We start from the raw sequence: 18,840 nt of genomic DNA, 5'->3' as shown, positions 1-18,840 counted from the left end.
TCTCCTTCTCCCAAACTTCGGCTCTTTGTTCTTTTGTCATGGTTCTCTTTTTGTTTGTTTTGTCTGTTTTCCATTTTCCTTTTTAGGTCTGGGTGGACAAGGTCAAGAGTGGAGCGTAGTCTATGACCTAATAACATCTCAGCAGGAGAGAGTCCTGTGGTGGATTGAGGTGTTATTCTGTAGCTGAACAGAACCCGTGACACTTTGGCTGCTGAACTCCCTTCTGCACTTTTTTTCATCATCTCTTTAAATGATTGTACGGCTCTCTCTGCAAGTCCATTTGAGGACGGATGATATGGAGCCGAGGCCACCTGCACTATGCCATTTTTTCTCAATAACTCTTTTGTCTCTGTACTCACAAAACAAGTGGCATTATCACTTATCACGATCTCCGGTACCGAGCCCTTGATTACTGAAGCTCCGATGCAGGCAGTCTATAGTAGTAGTGGCGGAAGCAGAATTTACAGGATAAACATCCATCCATTTGGAATGTGCATCAATGATTATGAGGAACATCTTCCCCATGAATGTACCCGCATAATCTAAGTGCAATCTTCTCCATGGTTTATCCGGCCACTCCCAGGGGTGGAGAGGAGCCGCTGCTGGTGCCTTCCGGAGTTCCTGACAAGTGCTGCATGTCTTGACTAGATTTTCTATCTCCTCATCTAGCTTTGGCCACCACAAGTAACTCCTAGCCAAGGCTTTCATACGCGAGACCCCAGGATGACACTGATGTAGTTGCTCTAGGATAGACTGTCGTGCTGGCTGTGGAATAATCACTCGTGCTTCCCACAACACGCAACCATCCTGCACACTCAGCTCTGTTTTCCTGACACTGTAGGGTGTGAAGTCAGCCCCTTCCGGATGCTGTGGCCATCCCCTCACCACATATTCTCGAACTCTAGACAGTACTGGATCTTTACCTGTCCATGTTCTTACTTGCTCTGCAGTCACAAGTGCCATGTCAGTGTCCTCCAACATCAACACTCTGTCCTCTGGAGCTGCACGGATAGGTGTGCCTGGCAGTGGAAGACGGCTCAAGGCATCTGCGTTCCCATGGTACTTGCCCGCCTTGTAGATGATGACATACTCATATGCCCCCAACGTCACGGCCCACCTCTGGATCCGGGGTGACACCATCTGTGGAACTGCTTTCATTTCATTGAAAAGAGAGAGAAGAGGTTTATGATCGGTGCATATGGTGAACTTCCTGCCATAAATGTACTTGTGGAACTTCTGTAACCCAAACATTACTGCTAACCCCTCTTTGTCTAACTGGGAATAGTTTTTTCTGCTGGTGTTAGAGTTCGGGACATAAACCCTATTGGTCTTTCAGTTCCATCTTCCATGCAGTGTGAAAGAACTGCCCCCACCCCGTAAGGTGAAGTGTCACAAGAGAGAATGATGTCTCTCTCTGCATTGTACTGAAACAGCACATCCGACGACAGCATCAGTTTCTTGGACTGTTAAAATGAAACCCCCTGCTCCTCTCCCCACTGCCACTGTGTCTCCTTGCACAGTAGTTTGTGAGGAGGTGCTAACACAGTTGACAAGTTTGGTAAAAACTTGTTATAATAGTTCAGCAGTCCCAGGTAAGCTTTTAACTCAGCCACATTTGTAGGAGCAGGGGCGTCCTGCAGTGCTTGTATCTTCTCCTTGAGTGGATGGAGCCTGGTGGCATCCACTCTGTGTCCCAGGAACACTGTCTCATTCCCCAGGAAAGTGCACTTACTCCTCTTGAGCCGGAACCCTGCCCTCTCCAATCTCTGTAGTACCTCTCTCAGAGTGCTCAGATGCTCCTGGTCGGTTCTTCCCATCACCAGAATGTCATCCAGATAGATGGAAACATGTGGAATCCCTTGCAGTATGCCTTCGATTGTCCTCTGGAAGATAGCTGGACTAGATGAGACACCAAACGGTAAGCGGTTATATGTAAACAAGCCCTTGTGTGTATTTATGGTGACATACTTCTTTGATTCGTCATCCAGTGTAATCTGCAAGTATGCATGATTCATATCCAACTTTGTGAATTTCTTTCCTCCAGCCAGGTTTGTAAAGAGATCCTCTGTTTTGGGAATGGGATATCGCTCTAGTTTGGACACCCGATTGACTGTCAATTTATAGTCTCCACAGAGTCTCACCGAATTGTCCGGTTTGAAGACAAGTACTATGGGAACTGCCCATTCCGAACATTTCACTGGCTCCAGTATGTTCTCTCTCAATAGACGGTCAAGCTCAACCTCTACCTTTGGCTTCATGGCATAAGGCGCAGGTCATTGTTTAAAAAACCTTGGTGGTGCCTCCTTGTCTACAAAAATCTTAGCTGGGGGGGCATTAAATGTGCCAAGTTCCTCCTTGAACACATTCGCATGTTCACTCAACACTTCTTGCAACGTCAACTGTTTGCCTGCATCTATTTGATTTACTGCTCCCCAGTCTAATTTAAGTTCTTTTATCCAGCCCCGACCTAACAGGTTTGGTCCGGTACCCGATACTATAACTACAGGTAACTGTTCCACTGTGTCCCTGTGTTGCACAGTTACATTAGCTGTACCTAATGTCGCTACTCGTTCACCTGTATATGTTTTAAGATGCAGGGAGCAAGACTTTAACTCTGGAACTTTTGCACGGTTCCACAATTTTGAGTACTCTGCCTTGTTCATTATGGTCACACCGCACCCTGTATCCACTTCAAAGTTCACCTTAGAGCCATTTACTGTCAGTTGCAATGTGATAGGAACCACTTTTGGAATGTTCGCTAACATGCTATACATTATGAGCATGTCCTCTTCTTTCTCAGCTTCCCCGCTGATGTGGTGTGCTACACGTTTTTTCATTTCTCTTCCTTGGTTTTGCTTTCCTCCCCCTTTTGGTTTGGATTCCTCCACAGGTGATTTTGCCATGCATGCTCGTTTTATGTGTCCTTGTTTCCCACACTTGTAGCACTTTTCCTCCAGAAACCGGCATTCACTCACCAGGTGATCGCCCTTGCATCTATAACATGCCTTCCCATGCTCATGTTGTGGTTTCTGATGCATGTTTAACTTGTGCACAACAACCTGACCTGCAACTTGCTTAGCATTAGCCCTGTCTGAACCCTGTATTTCTTTTACTTCTCAGTTCGCTGTTTCTATGGCGTGAGCAAGTTCCAATGCTTTTCCATAAGTAAGCCCAGTCTCGGATAATAATCTGTGCTGCATTCGGTCATCCATTATTCTGCAAACTAGCCTATCTCTCAGCATTTCCTTCAGGTTGTTCCCATAATTGCAATCTTGTGCTAATTTACGCAATACCGCTACATAGTCCATTACATTCTCTTCCTCTTTTCTGTTCCTTGAATTAAACTGGAACTGCTGTATAATCTCACTAGGCTTAGGGTTGAAATGTTCTTTTAGCAAGGCCACTAATTCAACAAATGATTTGTCTCCAGGCTTTTCAGGACTGAGCAGATTCTTCATCAAACTGTAGGTTTGGCTTCCCACTGAACTAAGCAGAATGGCTTTCCTTTTTCCGGCATCATTTATTTCATTTGCTTCAAAAAAATAACCCAACACTTCACAGTATTCCTCCCAGGTTTGTGCTTGAATATCAAAAGTGGAAACCGTTCCTACCGTAGCAGCCATGCTCTCTTCCAACTGGTAGCTAACCGTAGCTCGTGATTTTGTTGTTTAAATGTCCCGGCAGACTTTTCTTCTTTATTCAGGGTCCTTTCGTTACCTTGTCGCCAAATGTGATAAATCCATGAAGTGAGACAAGGAATTCGAAGAGGCGAGGTATTAGGATTAATACGAGTACTTTATTAACAACTAGGAAACACATACAGACAGGCCTGCATCCAGGCTTTGCACCTTTGCTGACCTTAGCAGGAAGCCAACCCCTGACCTTAACAGGAAGCAAACCCCTGACCTTAGCAGCAGCATTGGCTACAGCACCACCTGGTGAATAACCTTAATCATAACATCCCAGATTACTATACTATCTACCCTATCTATGCCCCTCATAATTTTGTACACCTCAATCAGGTCCCCCCTCAGCCTTCTCTGCTCCAAGGAAAACAACCCCAGCCTGTCCAGTCTTTCTTCATAGCTGAAGCGCTCCAGCCCAGGTAACATCCTGGTGAATCTCCTCTGCACCCTCTCCAAAGCAATCACATCCTTCCTATAGTGTGGTGAACAGAACTGCACACAGTATTCCAGCTGTGGCCTAACCAACATTTTTTACAGCTCCATCATAACCTCCCTGCTCTTATATTCTATGCCTCGGCTAATGAAGGCAAGTATCCCATATGCCTTTTTAACCACCTTATCCACCTGTTCTGCTGCCTTCAGGGATCTATGTACATGCACACCAAGGTCCCTCTGATCCTCTGTCTTTCCTAGGGTCTTACCATTCATTGTGTATTCCCTTGCCTTGTTAGTTCGCCCAAAATGCATCACCTCACACTTTTCAGGGTTAAATTCCATTTGCCACTGTTCCACCCATCTGACCAACCCATCTATATCGTCCTGCAGACTGAGGCTACCCTCCTCACTATTTACCACCCCACCAATTTCCGTGTCATCTGCGAACTTACTGATCATACCTTTTACATTCACATCCAAATCATTAATGTAGACTACAAACCGCAAGGGACCCAGCACCGATCCCTGCGGTACCCCACTGGACACAGGCTTCCAGTCACAAAAACAACCTTCGACCATCACCTTCTGCCTTCTGCCATTAAGCCAGTTTTGGATCCAATGTGCCAAGGCACCCTGGATCCCATGGGCTCTTACCTTCTTGACCAGTCTCCTATGCGGGACTTTATCGAAAGCCTTACTGAAATCCATGTATACCATATCCACTGCACTACCCTCATCCACACAACTAGTCACCCCCTCGAAAAATTCAATCAAGTTAGTCAGACATGATCTTCCCTTGACAAAGCCATGCTGACTATCCCTGATTAATCCTTGCCTCTCCAAGTGGAGACTAATTCTGTCCCTCAGAACTTTTTCCAATAATTTCCCTACCACTGATGTTAGGCTCACTGGCCTGTAATTCCCTGGTTTATCCCTACTACCCTTCTTGAATAATGGTACTATGTTAGCTGTTTTCCAGTCCTCTGGCACATCCCCTGGGAGTAAGGACTTCCCTCATTCATCCCCATGGCCTCCAGAACTGCATCTCTAAGCTCCTCGTACCCGCTTTGCCCCCTTTTACACTCGTCAGAGAGGGATTGGAGGAGACTACTCTCCAGGGAGAATAGCAGCATCTTGGCCTGCTCAGCGAAATCACAGTCATTGACGCTGGCTGCCCGCTCTACTTCCCTGAAGTGGATCGAGGGGTCTCCCTTTTCGGAGAGCATCGGAATATGGTTGACCATAGCCCTAAGCTGTTGGCTGTTAAAGGGTAATATGAACTGGTTTTGGAGGGGTCCCTCATCGTCGCCATCGACTGGTGGGCCGAGCCTCCGATGCCGTGCTGCGCACATCGGCCCCGGCTCTGACTTCACGGGCGGAGGTTGCTCTACCTCCGCCTCCCCCTCTGGCTCCACACCTGGCTCCACCTCCCCTTGATGCCAAACCTCGCTGAAACTTGGCGCTACGGGTGGTGGTCGTGAGATCTCCTCTCTCTCAACCGGGTCATCCCTGGGCACTACCGGTGATGTTGGAACTGTCCTCCCCTCGTTCCCCATAAAATCCGCCTGGCCTGCCTTTGGGCTTATGAGGCATACCATGCCTTTTGCCTTCCGGAGGGCCCGGCTCAGAATTTCTATCCTCTCATTTACAGGGGCCGTGGTCTGCCTCCTCAAACCCCTGTTCCCTCATTAGCTTGTACGCTGCCTTTACCTCCTGTACTTTCTCTTCCTGTTCCCTAATCTGCCTTGCCAAGCGGGCGTTCTTCTCCCACAACCTTAACTCATTTCCCTTGGCCTTGGTGACTTGGCACCGTAGGTATTCCAACTGGGCCTTGTGTTCTCCCATTAAATGCACTTTCTCCTGATTCAGGGCCTGCTAAGCTACTAATAACTTCTCCCCTGCTAGAGCCTTATCCTGGATCTCCAGGGCTGACTCCCTCAGCTCGACTGCCTGTGCTGCAACGAGGCTGTCCAAAAGCTGGACCTGCTTTTTAAACACATCAGCCAAACTGCCTTCTCTAAGGACTTCTTGTGTTCCTTTCCCTCTGTCCACTTAGCTGCTGCATCTACCGGACGCCCAGCCCTTAACAGAGTGGTGATCCACTTCTTAGTGATATTCACCTTTCTAAACACATAATCAGAAATCCTTTCCTCCATCATGGTTTGCTCATCCGAACCATTGTCTACTGTATCGCAACCCTATTGCCGGAGTCCTGCCGCGGTCGCCATTTTCTGTTGGAGGTGGCGGGTGTGGCGCTTGCGCCCAGTCAGTTATGCCTCTGACTGTTGGTGAGTGGTTCGAATCGCTCCCACGCCCCTGGGTTCTAGACACCGGACTTAGGTACATGCGGCAATACAGAAAAACTCAAGTAGACAAATGGTTTGGATGTGAGAAAACCTAGATTTTATTAAAACAGAAAATAAAACAGTCTTATGAGAAGCTACTAGTATAAAAATACAGGCAAATACAAAATAACTATACATATACAGGGAATGGGGAACACACGGCACATCGAGGGAAAACAAACTACATTAACAATCCCCTTATCCTTATCCCACCCCCTATACCTAACTAGGTTAAGCTATGAGGGGCCAGAATTCACGCTCACCAATCCAAAGCAAAGCCAACTGTTTAACGAATGCAGGTTTTGAGGTTTGGTTCTCTGTCCTCTTAGGTACCCCGTCGCCATGTGGCCTTCAGGGGCGTGGTGCTGGAGCTGCTGCTGCGACACACCTTCTTCTCCTCCACTGCCATTGTCGTCTCATCGCGATGGGTTCTCCTCTTCTTCTCCGTCGGGCAGTCGGCGGAGGTAACGTTATGCCTATAGGGCTTTTTTGGCAGTTTTTACGACCTAGATTTTCCTACACAAGCGTGAGAACGCCAGTCTATTCATCATGGCGTGGACACCTGCGTTTTTGCAGTGTTCAACAAGATGTTCGTCTCACCAAGCGCCAGCTTATAACTAGGCGCTTGGCCTCATCAATACATTTTTTTCGCTGCCCTGCTGTGCTCTTATCGAGTTGTTACCGTCTTCTTCGTCTCTTTTCATCTCATCTCGTTCAGTTACTATACAAATCCTGGACTGCCTACTCACTTTTGTCTCGCCCCTTTTGGCGCCCTGGGCGTCCTGGATGGCTATGGACTCGGGTCTCATTCTCCTTCCGCGCAATTGGTATGGTGTAATTGGTTGCTGAAACTCTGCTACGGGGAGCGAGGAAAGAACCCACGATGAGGCCAGGGTACGAGTACGTGCGGTGGCAGCCCAAGAGGCCGGAGCCATGAGAGCAGGAGCAAGGGCAAGAGCATGAGAGCAGAGCCAAGAGGGGGTGATTGCTACCCAGGGCCCACAGTTATACTCCTTTCGATAGCCCCCTTATCTGCGCGCCAAATCAGGTTAGTTCATTGTTCCAATTTTGGCGGGATGTTTTAAATAATTATAGCAATCTAAACTAACTGTTTTTAGATGGCCGTTTATCGCACCTAATGGCCTAATGTCCGTGCTGTATTGTTATTAATGCATTCTAATCGACCTGTACAGCCTTGACGGCTCCCATAAGCTGTTTCCAATTATTTATGCAGACAACTTGATGGCCTCAAGTATAGGCCTAACTGGTTCTGATCTGTCTACAATCTGGCTTAATGCATATTCAATGTTTGCTGTCTGTTTGCCAAAATACAAAGTCCTTTTTCACAGAAACTGCATTTTAGGTTTCGATTTCCCCAAAAGCCACAAAGTCCAAGCTTTTAAAATCTTGCAGGCTTTTGGTCACGAGGTGGGGACGCCATCTTTTGGGTACCCTTTTTAAAATGGCCATGCAGGGTCCCTTTTATTAATAACTTTGGGAGAATGTGGGAATTTTGCGAATCTTACACCTGGCCCATCAAAGTCCTCATCTGAGCCCTCTGCAGCAGAACTAGTGTGCAACTGTGGTAAACCACTAATCTGCCTGTACAGAACATGTCTGGGCATGCCTCAGCTGGCTCCGCCCCTGGCTCCACCCCTAAGCCCAGGTATAAAGGTGATTGACCTCCAGTCCCCCTGGCTTTAAGGATCGGTCTACCAGCAGAGGCATGCTCATATTCTTTTATTAATATAAGCCTACTTGTTATAAGTTTAACTCTTAGTCTTCTGGAGTTATTGATGGCGCATCAATTTTATTAACAAAAGGTTTTGAAATGGAGCAAATCCTGAAACCGGAACGCCTGGAACTGGACCCTCAAATGGCGGATGCATCAAATAACTTCAAGCACTGGCTGAGCTGCTTCGAAGCATTCCTGCAGGCCTCCAGTACTACCATCAGGACCGAAGCCGACAAACTGCTAGTACTGAACTCACGGGTGAGCCACCAAGTATATTCGATTATCCGAGACGCTGTATCCTACAGGGCCGCTATCACAATACTAAAAGAACAATATACTAAGCCAGTCAACGAGGTCTACGCTAGACACCTCCTGGCTACCCGCAAACAGCGACCCGGGGAATCGGGTGACGAATACCTACGGGCACTGAAAGTCCTCGGCCGGGACTGCAAGTGCAAATCGGTGACGGCCGCGGAAAATACTGATGACCTAATCAGAGACACCTACGTCGCCGACATCAGGTCCAGCTGCACTCGACAGAGACTGCTAGAGCAAAGTGGGCTCAACCTGCAGAAGGCTGTGGCCCTTGCTAACTTGCTGGACGTGGCCCTCTGAAACATGGATGCCTACCCCCCCGACTATACGGCCCTCCCCGCCCCGTGGATGTCGCGGGGGCCGCCATCTTGGGACACGGTAAGACCACAGGCCTGCGCCACGCCACCACCGCCACGGCCCACCTGCAGCCCAACTACAGCTGCCATGTCCAGAGGCTCAAAGTGCTATGTCTGTGGCCAGGCCAAGCACCCCAGACAACACTGCCCGGCGAAGGACGCGATCTGCTCCAAATGCGGAAAGAAGGGGCACTATGCCAAAGTGTGCAGGGCGAAACCGACCAACTCCAGCAGCGCCGCGTGTGAGCCGTGCAGGTCGCCATCTTTGACACCACCAGCCGCGTGTGAGCCGTGCGGGCCGCCATCTTGGACATCACCAGCCGCGTGTGAGCGGTGCGGGCCGCCATCTTGGACGTCACTTTGGGACCAGGCCCCTGACTCCCCCACTGCCTCGCGCGAGTACAACAGCGACCCACCGACCTCAACAATGGCCTCCATCATCCTGGACCAATCCAGGCCTCACCAACTGGCCAGGTCCACGATGGACATCAAGGTAAACGGTCACACAACAAACTGCCTATTCGACTGCGGGAGCACGGAGAGCTTTATCCACCCCGACACGGTGCGACGCTACTCCCTATCAGTCATGCCCATGCGCCACCGGGTCTCTATGGCCTCCAAGTCCCATACGGCGGATGTCGGCGGCTACTGTGTAGCGACCCTGACAGTAATGGGCACAGAGTACAAAGACTTTAAACTCCTTGTCCTGCCACAGCTCTGCGCTGTTGTGCTACTGGGACTGGATTTCCAGTGCCACCTAGAGAGTGTCACGATGGCGTACGGCGGGCCCCTGCCCCCACTTACAGCCTGCAGCCGGCAAAATTTAAAACAACCGCCGCGCACAATATGCAGCCTATCCACCCTGAAAGTCAGCCCCCCCCCCCGTTGTTTGCTAATCTCACCCACGACTGCAAGCCCATCGCAACAAAAAGCAGGCGGTACAGTGCCGGGGATAGAAGCTTCATTAAAATAGAAGTAGAGAGACTCCTGCGGGAGGGGATTATCGAGGGCAGCACCAGCCCATGGCGAGCCCAAGTAGTGGTCGTGAAGACCGGCGAGAAACAGCGCCTGGTCATTGACTACAGTCAAACAATCAATAGGTATACCCAATTAGACGCATACCCCGTTCCCCGCATATCTGATATGGTCAATCAGATTGCACAGTACCGGGTATTCTCTACCATTGACCTGAAGTTGGCATACCACCAACTCCCTATCAGGCCTGAAGACCGCCAGTATACTGCCTTCGAGGCAAACGGCCGCCTCTACCACTTCCTCAGAGTCCCCTTCTGCGTCACCAACGGGGTCTCAGTCTTCCAAAGGGAGATGGACCGGATGGTTGACCAGAACACGCTGCAGGCCACTTTTCCCTACCTGGACAATGTCACCATCTGCGGCCATGACCAGCAGGGCCATGACGCCAATCTAGAAAAATTCCTCCGAACAGCCCAGCGCTTAAATTTGACATACAACAAAGAAAAGTATATGTTTCGCACCACCCGCCTCGCTATCCTTGGCTGTGTAGTGGAAAACAGAGTCATCGGCCCCGACCCCAACCGAATGCGCCCCCTTCTGGAACTACCCCTGCCTCACTGCCTCAAAGCCCTGAAGAGATGTCTGGGGTTTTTCTCTTATTACGCCCAATGGGTGCCCAATTACGTGGACAAAGCCCGGCCCCTTATCAAGTCAAGCTCCTTCCCCCTGGCGGCAGAGGCCCGTGCAGCCTTCACCCACATAAAAGAGGACATTGCAAAGGCTACAATGCACACCGTGGATGAGTCCATCCCTTTCCAAGTGGAGAGCGATGCGTCTGACTTCGCCCTGGCCGCAACCCTTAACCAGGCGGGGAGACCCGTGGCCTTCTTTTCACGAACCCTCCAGGGCCCCGAAATTAGACACTCCTCAGTCGAAAAGGAGGCCCAGGCTATAGTGGAGGCTGTACGGCATTGGAGGCATTACCTGGCTGGTAAACGCTTCACTCTGCTCACTGACCAACGATCAGTAGCATTTATGTTCAATAACAAGCAGAGGGGCAAAATCAAAAACGACAAGATATTGCGGTGGAGGATCGAATTATCCACCTACAATTATGATATCTTATACCGGCCCGGGAAACTTATTGAGCCCCCGGACACCCTATCCCGTGGAACATGTGCCAACGCACAGGTCGATAGGCTACGGGCCCTCCACAACGATCTCTGCCACCCGGGGGTCGCCAGGTTTTTCCACTTCATTAAGGCCCGCAACCTGCCTTACTCCATCGAGGAGGTCAGGACCATGACCAGGAACTGCCAAGTCTGTGCCGAATGCAAACCGCACTTTTATAGGCCAGACAGGGTGCACCTGATAAAAGCCACCCGCCCCTTCGAGCGCCTAAGCGTAGATTTTAAAGGGCCCCCTCCCCTCCTCTGACTGCAACACGTACTTCCTCAACATCATTGACGAGTACTCCCGTTTCCCGTTCGCTATCCCCTGCCCGGACATGACCAGTGCCACAGTCATCAAATATCTCAATGACCTCTTCGCCATATTCGGTTTTCCCAGCTACATCCATAGTGACAGGGGCTCGTCGTTCATGAGCAATGAGCTGCACCAGTACCTGCTCGAAAAAGGGATAGCCACGAGCAGGACCACCAGCTACAACCCCCGGGGTAACGGACAAGTAGAAAGGGAGAACGCGACAGTGTGGAAAACCGCCATGCTAGCCTTAAAGTCCAGAGGCCTCCCAACCTCCCGCTGGCAAGAAGTCCTCCCCGATGCGCTTCACTCCATACGGTCACTACTCTGTACCGCCACGAACGCCACCCCTCACGAGAAAATGTTCGTCTTCCCTAGGAAATCCACCTCAGGGACATCGCTACCGCCATGGCTGACGTCTCCAGGGCCCGTCTTGCTCAGGAAGCACGTGAGGAGCCATAAAACAGACCCCCTGGTCGAAAGGGTCCACCTCCTCCACGCCAACCCACAATATGCATACGTGGCGTATCCTGACGGGCGGGAGGACACGGTCTCCATACGAGACCTCGCACCCTCAGGTGCCACCGAAAACACCATTACCCACTACCCATTACCATTACCCACTACCATTACCCACGACACACCCCTAGAAGGGAATCCACATCTAACCCAAGTAGACGGCACGCCAGGGCCCTGTGACCCACCCTTATACACCCACCGACCCCGCACCCACGAAGACGACACGCCGGTGCTCCGGCCCACGCGGGAAACGGCCGCGGAAAAAGAACCGCCGCAGCCGGCACCACGACGATCACTACGGCAGACAAGACCCCCGGAGAGACTTGCCTATACGAACTTCTGAGACACTTCACCCCGCCGGACTCATTTTAAACAAGGGGTGAATGTGGTAAACCACTAATCTGCCTGTACAGAACATGTCTGGGCATGCCTCAGCTGGCTCCGCCCCTGGCTCCACCCCTAAGCCCAGGTATAAAGGTGATTGACCTCCAATCCCCCTGGCTTTAAGGATCGGTCTACCAGCAGAGGCATGCTCGTATTCTTTTGTTAATAAAAGCCTACTTGTTATAAGCTTAACTCTTAGTCTTCTGAAGTTATTGATGGCGCATCAGCAACCTCGACCTCCGGCGAGCTGGCTCCTGCGCTATCCTTTCCTCCCGCCCTGGCTCCTGTGCACTTGTGCTCCAGTGCCTCACCATGTGTAGGTCCCTCCTCTCTTCTAATACGCAGTGTCAGTATCTGAGCTGATGGCTGCGAGTGTAAGATCGAGTGGTGGTGTCTCTTCATCTTCACATCCTTCTTCTTCTTCCTTCACTGACTGGGAAGGCTCCAATTCTTGGGTATCTGAAATGACAAACAGACAAGGGTTGGGTTGTGGTGAGGGAAGAGGAGAAAGTAAGAAGTGAGTGATTGCACCACCTGCAGCTTCTAAATCTGAAGAGATTGAGGGATGAGAGAGAAGTGGGATGAGAGAATTTGGCTAGTGGTGCAGTTGGTAGGATATGCCATTTGAAGATGAATTCACTCACCTTGACAACTCATGTGAGATCGTTAAACTTCTTCCTGCACTGTATCAATGTTCTTGGAGCAACACTCCTGGCATTGACCTCCGCCACTATCTCTTCCCACTGCCTCCTGAGCATCTGTCTGGAGGGTCTCCTGCTCTCCTGTGGATGCAGGAAATCTCTCCTTCTGTCCACCTCTTCCACCACTAGTGCAGTGTCAGAAAACCTTAGTGCTCAATCTCTCGCATGTTCAGCCACTGCTCAATGTCTCAGAGCCCAGATTCAGTTTAGAAAAAAAAACTCCCACCACTTCTTGCAGCCACATTGCACCCCCCCTTTAAGAGCTTCAGTCTGCCTTTAAGTAGCGCAGGCACTCGCAATATCGGCCCCCCTGCTGATGCGTGCTGCCAATTAACAGCACAGGGAGTGCTGGTTGAATGCAGCAATCATGTAAAGCAACCAGCAGCACGAATTTACCGTGCTGCCTGCAACGCAACGAACGGGTGCGGGTTAATCGCGCACCGCGATCCCCACGCCTTTTTTCAGAGGTTAGCCAATTTCTCCCCCGTGGTTTGCAGGAACAAGCATGAGAAACAAAACTTTATGTTTTCAGGTGGACCTGACGGCCTCCATTTTGGGATTTTCAATATGCTAATTGATTATTAATAAGAATAAGAAGGAACTTGCATTTATATGGCGCCTTTCATGACCTTAAGACATCCCAAAGCGCTTTACAGCCAATGAAGTACTTCTGTGGTCTGGTCACTGTTGTAATATAGGAAATGCAGCAGCCAATTTGTGCACAACGAGGCCTTGCACATGTCAGTGTGATAATGACCAGATAATCTGTTTTAGAGATGTTAGCTGAGGATAAATATTGGTCAGGGCACCAGGATAACTCCTCTGTTCTTCTTCAAATACTGCCATGGGATCTTTTATGTCCACCTGAGAATATAGACGGGGCCTTGGATTAACATCTCATCTGAAAGATGGCATCTCCAACAACTAGTAATGTTATTCTTTATAATGTTATCCGACATTACAACAGTGCCTTCACTTCAAGCGTACGGCATTGACTGTAAAAGGCTTTGGAACGTCCTGAAGTCGTGAAAGTCACTATATAAATGCAAGTATTTTATTTCATGCTTTCACATTTCCCCATGGATGTTGACCACTCTATTATGGATGGTGTGGGCTCTCTCCCCAGGAACTGTACAGTAGTAATAGGATCACCACTACGAGTGTACAAACAAACTAAAAACAGCTTTCCAAGTTATAGAGCATAAATGGGTGATATATCTCATCCACGAACATCCACGACAGCACACATCGTATTATCACACTCCGGTAAAATCCTAAATAGGGGAATCTCATTCCATTTTCTAAAAATTAAATAAATCACATCCGGGTCAGGAGAGGTCATCTAATTTGAGTAACCTGTGTTGGCAACTGGATCTGTGAACATTCTGTGAACAATCTGCAGATGCAAACCTTTTAATTATAGAGATTGATAATACGGTGAAAAACAGTTGAGACGCAGAGTTCAGTACCCAATAAATTTTAATCTGTTGTTATTTCTTTTTTTGGCATGTAACGCTTGAAAACTTTCATGCTTACATCATACGGAGGTAGCACTGCGATTTGCACCAGGACGTGCATGACCAATGTCAACTCCTCCAGGCTTTTTGCCTTAGCCAGACTGCTTATTAAGCAGCCAACGAACATCATGTATGATTGAGAAAAAACTAGTCTTATTAAAGATTTATGATCCATCGAGAAGTTATTTAAAGTAAGACTTTGGCTGTAAGCTGTTTTCTTCTCGTAAAATGAGGAGACCATTCATTTATTCCGACTTCCTGTTGCTCGAAGTGAAGTCACAAAGCAAAGAACTAGAACTCCGATCACAAACCTCAAATGGGCAAAGTCAGTAAAAAGCATGGCCACATGTATTACAGAAAAAAAATGTGAGCATTTTACAGCTATAACACGAGCCCAGGTATTCCTGTTCGTGATTTTAATGTATGAATGCTTAATGCTTTTGTATGATATTCCTCTTTCAGTGGCCCTGGGATTGTAAAGAAGAAGAACTTGCATTTATACAGTGGCCTCATGACCTCAGGATGTCCGAAAGTGCTTTACGGCCAATGAAGTACTTTTTGGCATGTAGTCACTGTTTTAATGTAGGAAACACAGCAGCCAATTTGCACACAGCAAGCTCCCACGAACAGCAATGAGATAATGACCAGATAATCTGTTTTAATGATGTTGGTTGAGAGCTAAATATTGGCCAGGACACCGGGGAAAACTCCCCTTCTCTTCTTCGAAATAGTGCCATGCCATCTTTTATGTCCACCTAAGAGGAAAGATGGGGCCTTGGTTTAAATGTCTACCCTAAAAGATGACACCTTCGACAGTGCTCTCACGTTTCAGCCTAGATTACATGCTGAAGTCCTTAAAGTAGGATTTGACCCACAACCTTCTGACTCAGAGACATTAGGGCTACTACAGTGTATGTGGTGTCAGAGGAAGGGCACATAATTAGCAGGGGGCTTCCATGCACTGGTGGCATTACAGGTGCATCCCAGGGGCTCACCAGCCCACTCAGGCTGAACACTCTAGTGCTTCAGGGACCAATAAAGAAAATTACATTTACTTTGAGGTTCCAGAGCGTTTCCGTCACCTGGACCCCTCCTGGAGGGATGCACTTGCACCCCATGGGAGTCCCACTGAGGCTAGGCAAGTGGGGGCTCCCAGTATAGGGAATTCCCCCCTAACCCCCAATGTCACTCCTTCTCACCAGTTTTGGGGTGGACAGAGCTTCTGCCCATGACAAGCCCATCCCCCACCCCGGGACACTACCAGCGAAAGCCGGGACCAGGTTCTGGTACATATCCAGTTCCTGGAATATTTGCCAGGCTGTTGTTGCACTTTCATCAGCATTATAGTGGGAGTGCTCAGGAAGGTACATGTACTTTCAGGGCCATAGCAACAGAAAATGCTGGAAACACTCAGTAGACCAGGCAGCATCCGTGGAGAGACCCTTCGTCAGACCTGAAATGTTAACTCATTCTCTCTCCACGGATGCTGCCTGGCCTGCTGAGTGTTTCCAGCATTTTCTGTTGTTATTTCAGATTTCCAGTATCCGCAGCATTTTGCTATTGTACTTTCAGGGCCATACTGTTCAAAGTAAATTGGTTTGTATACTAATATCGCAGACAGTAAGGGTCAATTTTCCCAGGTGCTGCTCCTAGTAGGCCGGAAGGCCCTGAGTCTAGTGGCCAGGAGCATAGCTGCAGGTGTCATAGGCTGTTTCCACCCCAACTGCACAGGTTCTCACCCTGCCAGGGGGCAGAGCTAGGCTGGGAGGGTGTATGGTCCATGTTATTGACCTACAACAAGACATTTGAGCAATCTTAGGCCTCCACCAGTGTCGCACACTTCGGAGACAGATGAGAAGAGGAAAGGTGGCCCTGTAATGCCAGGGCTTTAAACTCTATGCAGATATTTTCATAGATTACTTGCACACTTTACAAGTCAAGCTATCTAGTGGGAGGTGTGGAATCTAGCTCAATGGGAGAGCACATTAGAGAATTAGGGGGTGATTTTCTGATGCCCGAGGAGGCGGGTTTGGAGGCGGGAAAGGTGGGAAAATCAGAAACGCGGGATTTTGCCGGTTTTGCAGGGCGGGAAATGGTCTCGCCTCCAGCTGACCAGAGCACTTGTTAAGAGGATTAAATGCTCATTAAGGGCTGCTGTAAGCCTATCTTGAGAGGCCCTTGTGATTTTTTGACCATTTTGGTGTGTTCCATGACCCTCCTAAACCATGTCAGCTAAATCTGGTGGGTTGACTAGTGGGTGGTCTCCTCACAGCTGCAGGTCCAACATTAAATCATTAATTTCATCAGGGATTAGTTGCAGGTGGCAGAACTTTGCTTTAAAAGGTCTTTGAGCAATTTTAGAAGGCCTTCTGAAGTCGGAGGTGCTGCAGCTTGAATCTATCAACTGTGAGACCTCCTTGGAAGTCCCTCTCCCCGCTTGCAATGAGTGCTTCCCCAACGGAGGCATCTGCAAGCAGTATGGGAACCATTTGTTTTCTTTCTCCATGGACCTCAGTTTTGTATGAGGAGCATCCACGGCAGCAGCAGAACCAGGCAGTTCAGGAGCAACAGCAGCAGGAGCGCCAACCTCCTGCTCAGCCACCTGATGCTGCACAGGGCAGAAGATGCCAGCGCATCGAGGCACCTCGCCACAGGAGATACTCCTGACAGAGGGTTTACAGACAAAGGATGAGCTACCTCAACATGAGTGAGCAGCAGTGCCAAAGGAGGCTGAGACTTTCGCGAGAGGTTGTCCAAGAGATCTGCGGACTGCTGCAGCAAGACCTGGTGCCCAGAGGAACGGGTGGACACCCCTTACCAGTGGCTGTCAAAGTCAATACCGCACTCAACCCCTTTGCCTCAGGCTCTTTCCAGGGATCATCAGCAGACATCAGCGGCATCTCCCAGTCGGCCGCCCACAGTTGCATCATGCAGGTTACCAATTCCCTTGTTGCTAAGGCCCACAATTACAGCCAGTTCACAAGGGATCAAGCAAGTATAACCGCCCATTTGGTTGGCTTTGCAAATATGGCAGGCATGCCAATGGTGCAGGGCTTCATAGACTGCACACATGTGGCCCTTAGGGCACCTCATCACAACCCAGCTATCTTTGTCAACTGAAAGGGCTTCCACTCCCTCAACGTACAGCTGGTGTGTAACCACAAGAAGGAGTTTTTGCATGTTTGCGCCAAGTTCTGTGAAAGTTGCCATGACTCTTTCATCCTGGGGCACTCTAGTGTTTCTCTGCTATTCAATTTGCCAAACCAACTTAACGGATGGCTCCTTGGTGACAAAGGCTACCCCCTGAAGAAGTGGCTAATGACGCCGATCAGGAGACCAGCTAATGAGGCTGAAGAGTGCTACAATGCCAGCCACACTTCAACCAGGTCCATCATTGAGCAAACCATTGGGTTGTTGAAGATGCGCTTCCGTTGCCTTGACCGATCAGGTGGAGCGCTGCAGTATACATCATACAGAGTCTCCAGAATGGTCGTGGTCTGCGGTGCACTGCACAACATCGCACAGCATCGTGGCTTGCAGCTACCTGATGAGCAATTGGCTCAGTTCCAGGCCTCCGAGGAGGAGGAGGAGGAGGAGGAGCAGGAGGAGATCAGAGCGCAGGTGTATCGACCAGCAGCAGTGGCATCACACGAACACATGGCTGCCCGCGATGCAAGGGATGAACTTATCCTGGCCAGATTTGCATAGGTTGCCCAAGTTGGCACATGTCCTTGGCTCCATCCTAAGACATCATTGACAATGGACGTGACTCTCTGGCCTCCTTTCACTCAGGCCACTAACCTGACAATGCAAGTGTGGCTGAGCCTGCATAGTGGAGCTGCCTAAGGTGATAGAGCAGATGCCATGACGCCAACATTTTGGCATCACATCTTTTTAATGCTTTCCAACAGGGATGGCATTTCATCAATACACAGAAACGTTCAGCCAATCTGTACAAAGATCTGAAGGTTATATCCCTTGCCAGCTGTACCCATACAGCCTTGGTTTCTTTGGGAGGCCTCTTCCTCCCAGATGAGTGGAAGAGCACCTCCCTGCTAGCTGTCACCCCCTCAAACAACATTTGCAGCGCCTCATCCGAGAGCCTCGGGGAGGCCCTTGCCTTGGAATTGGACATAGTGGTTTCTCAGAATACGTTGCAGGTGGTGCAGCATAGGCAGAAATGCTGTGGAATGATCCAAGGCAGCAAGAAGCCATAAAATCAGGCTGGAAAAGTGATGTCAGCAGAGGCGAGTTTCAGTCCCAAAACAATAATTGACCATGGGCAACCTACACCTCTGAAATCAAGGTGCAAATCAGGGGAAAATCAGAAATTTTTGAAAACTATCAGTGGAGGTGGGTTTTAAACCCACCCAAACCGAAACCCGCCTCC

At 49.4% G+C, this 18,840-nt stretch overlaps 1 pseudogene; it reads left to right on the top strand.

Moving 5' to 3' along the window:
- The first annotated feature begins 8,297 nt into the window (after positions 1–8,297).
- LOC147115137 (uncharacterized) lies at positions 8,298–12,401 on the top strand (annotated as a pseudogene).
- The last annotated feature ends 6,439 nt before the right edge of the window (positions 12,402–18,840 follow it).

The sequence above is a fragment of the Somniosus microcephalus genome, chromosome 7 (assembly GCF_052327205.1).
Source record: "Somniosus microcephalus isolate GS21.2 chromosome 7, FLI_Smic_1.0, whole genome shotgun sequence".
In the NCBI taxonomy this organism is placed as follows: Eukaryota; Metazoa; Chordata; class Chondrichthyes; order Squaliformes; family Somniosidae; genus Somniosus; species Somniosus microcephalus.
This window is presented reverse-complemented; position numbering and strand designations above follow the sequence as displayed.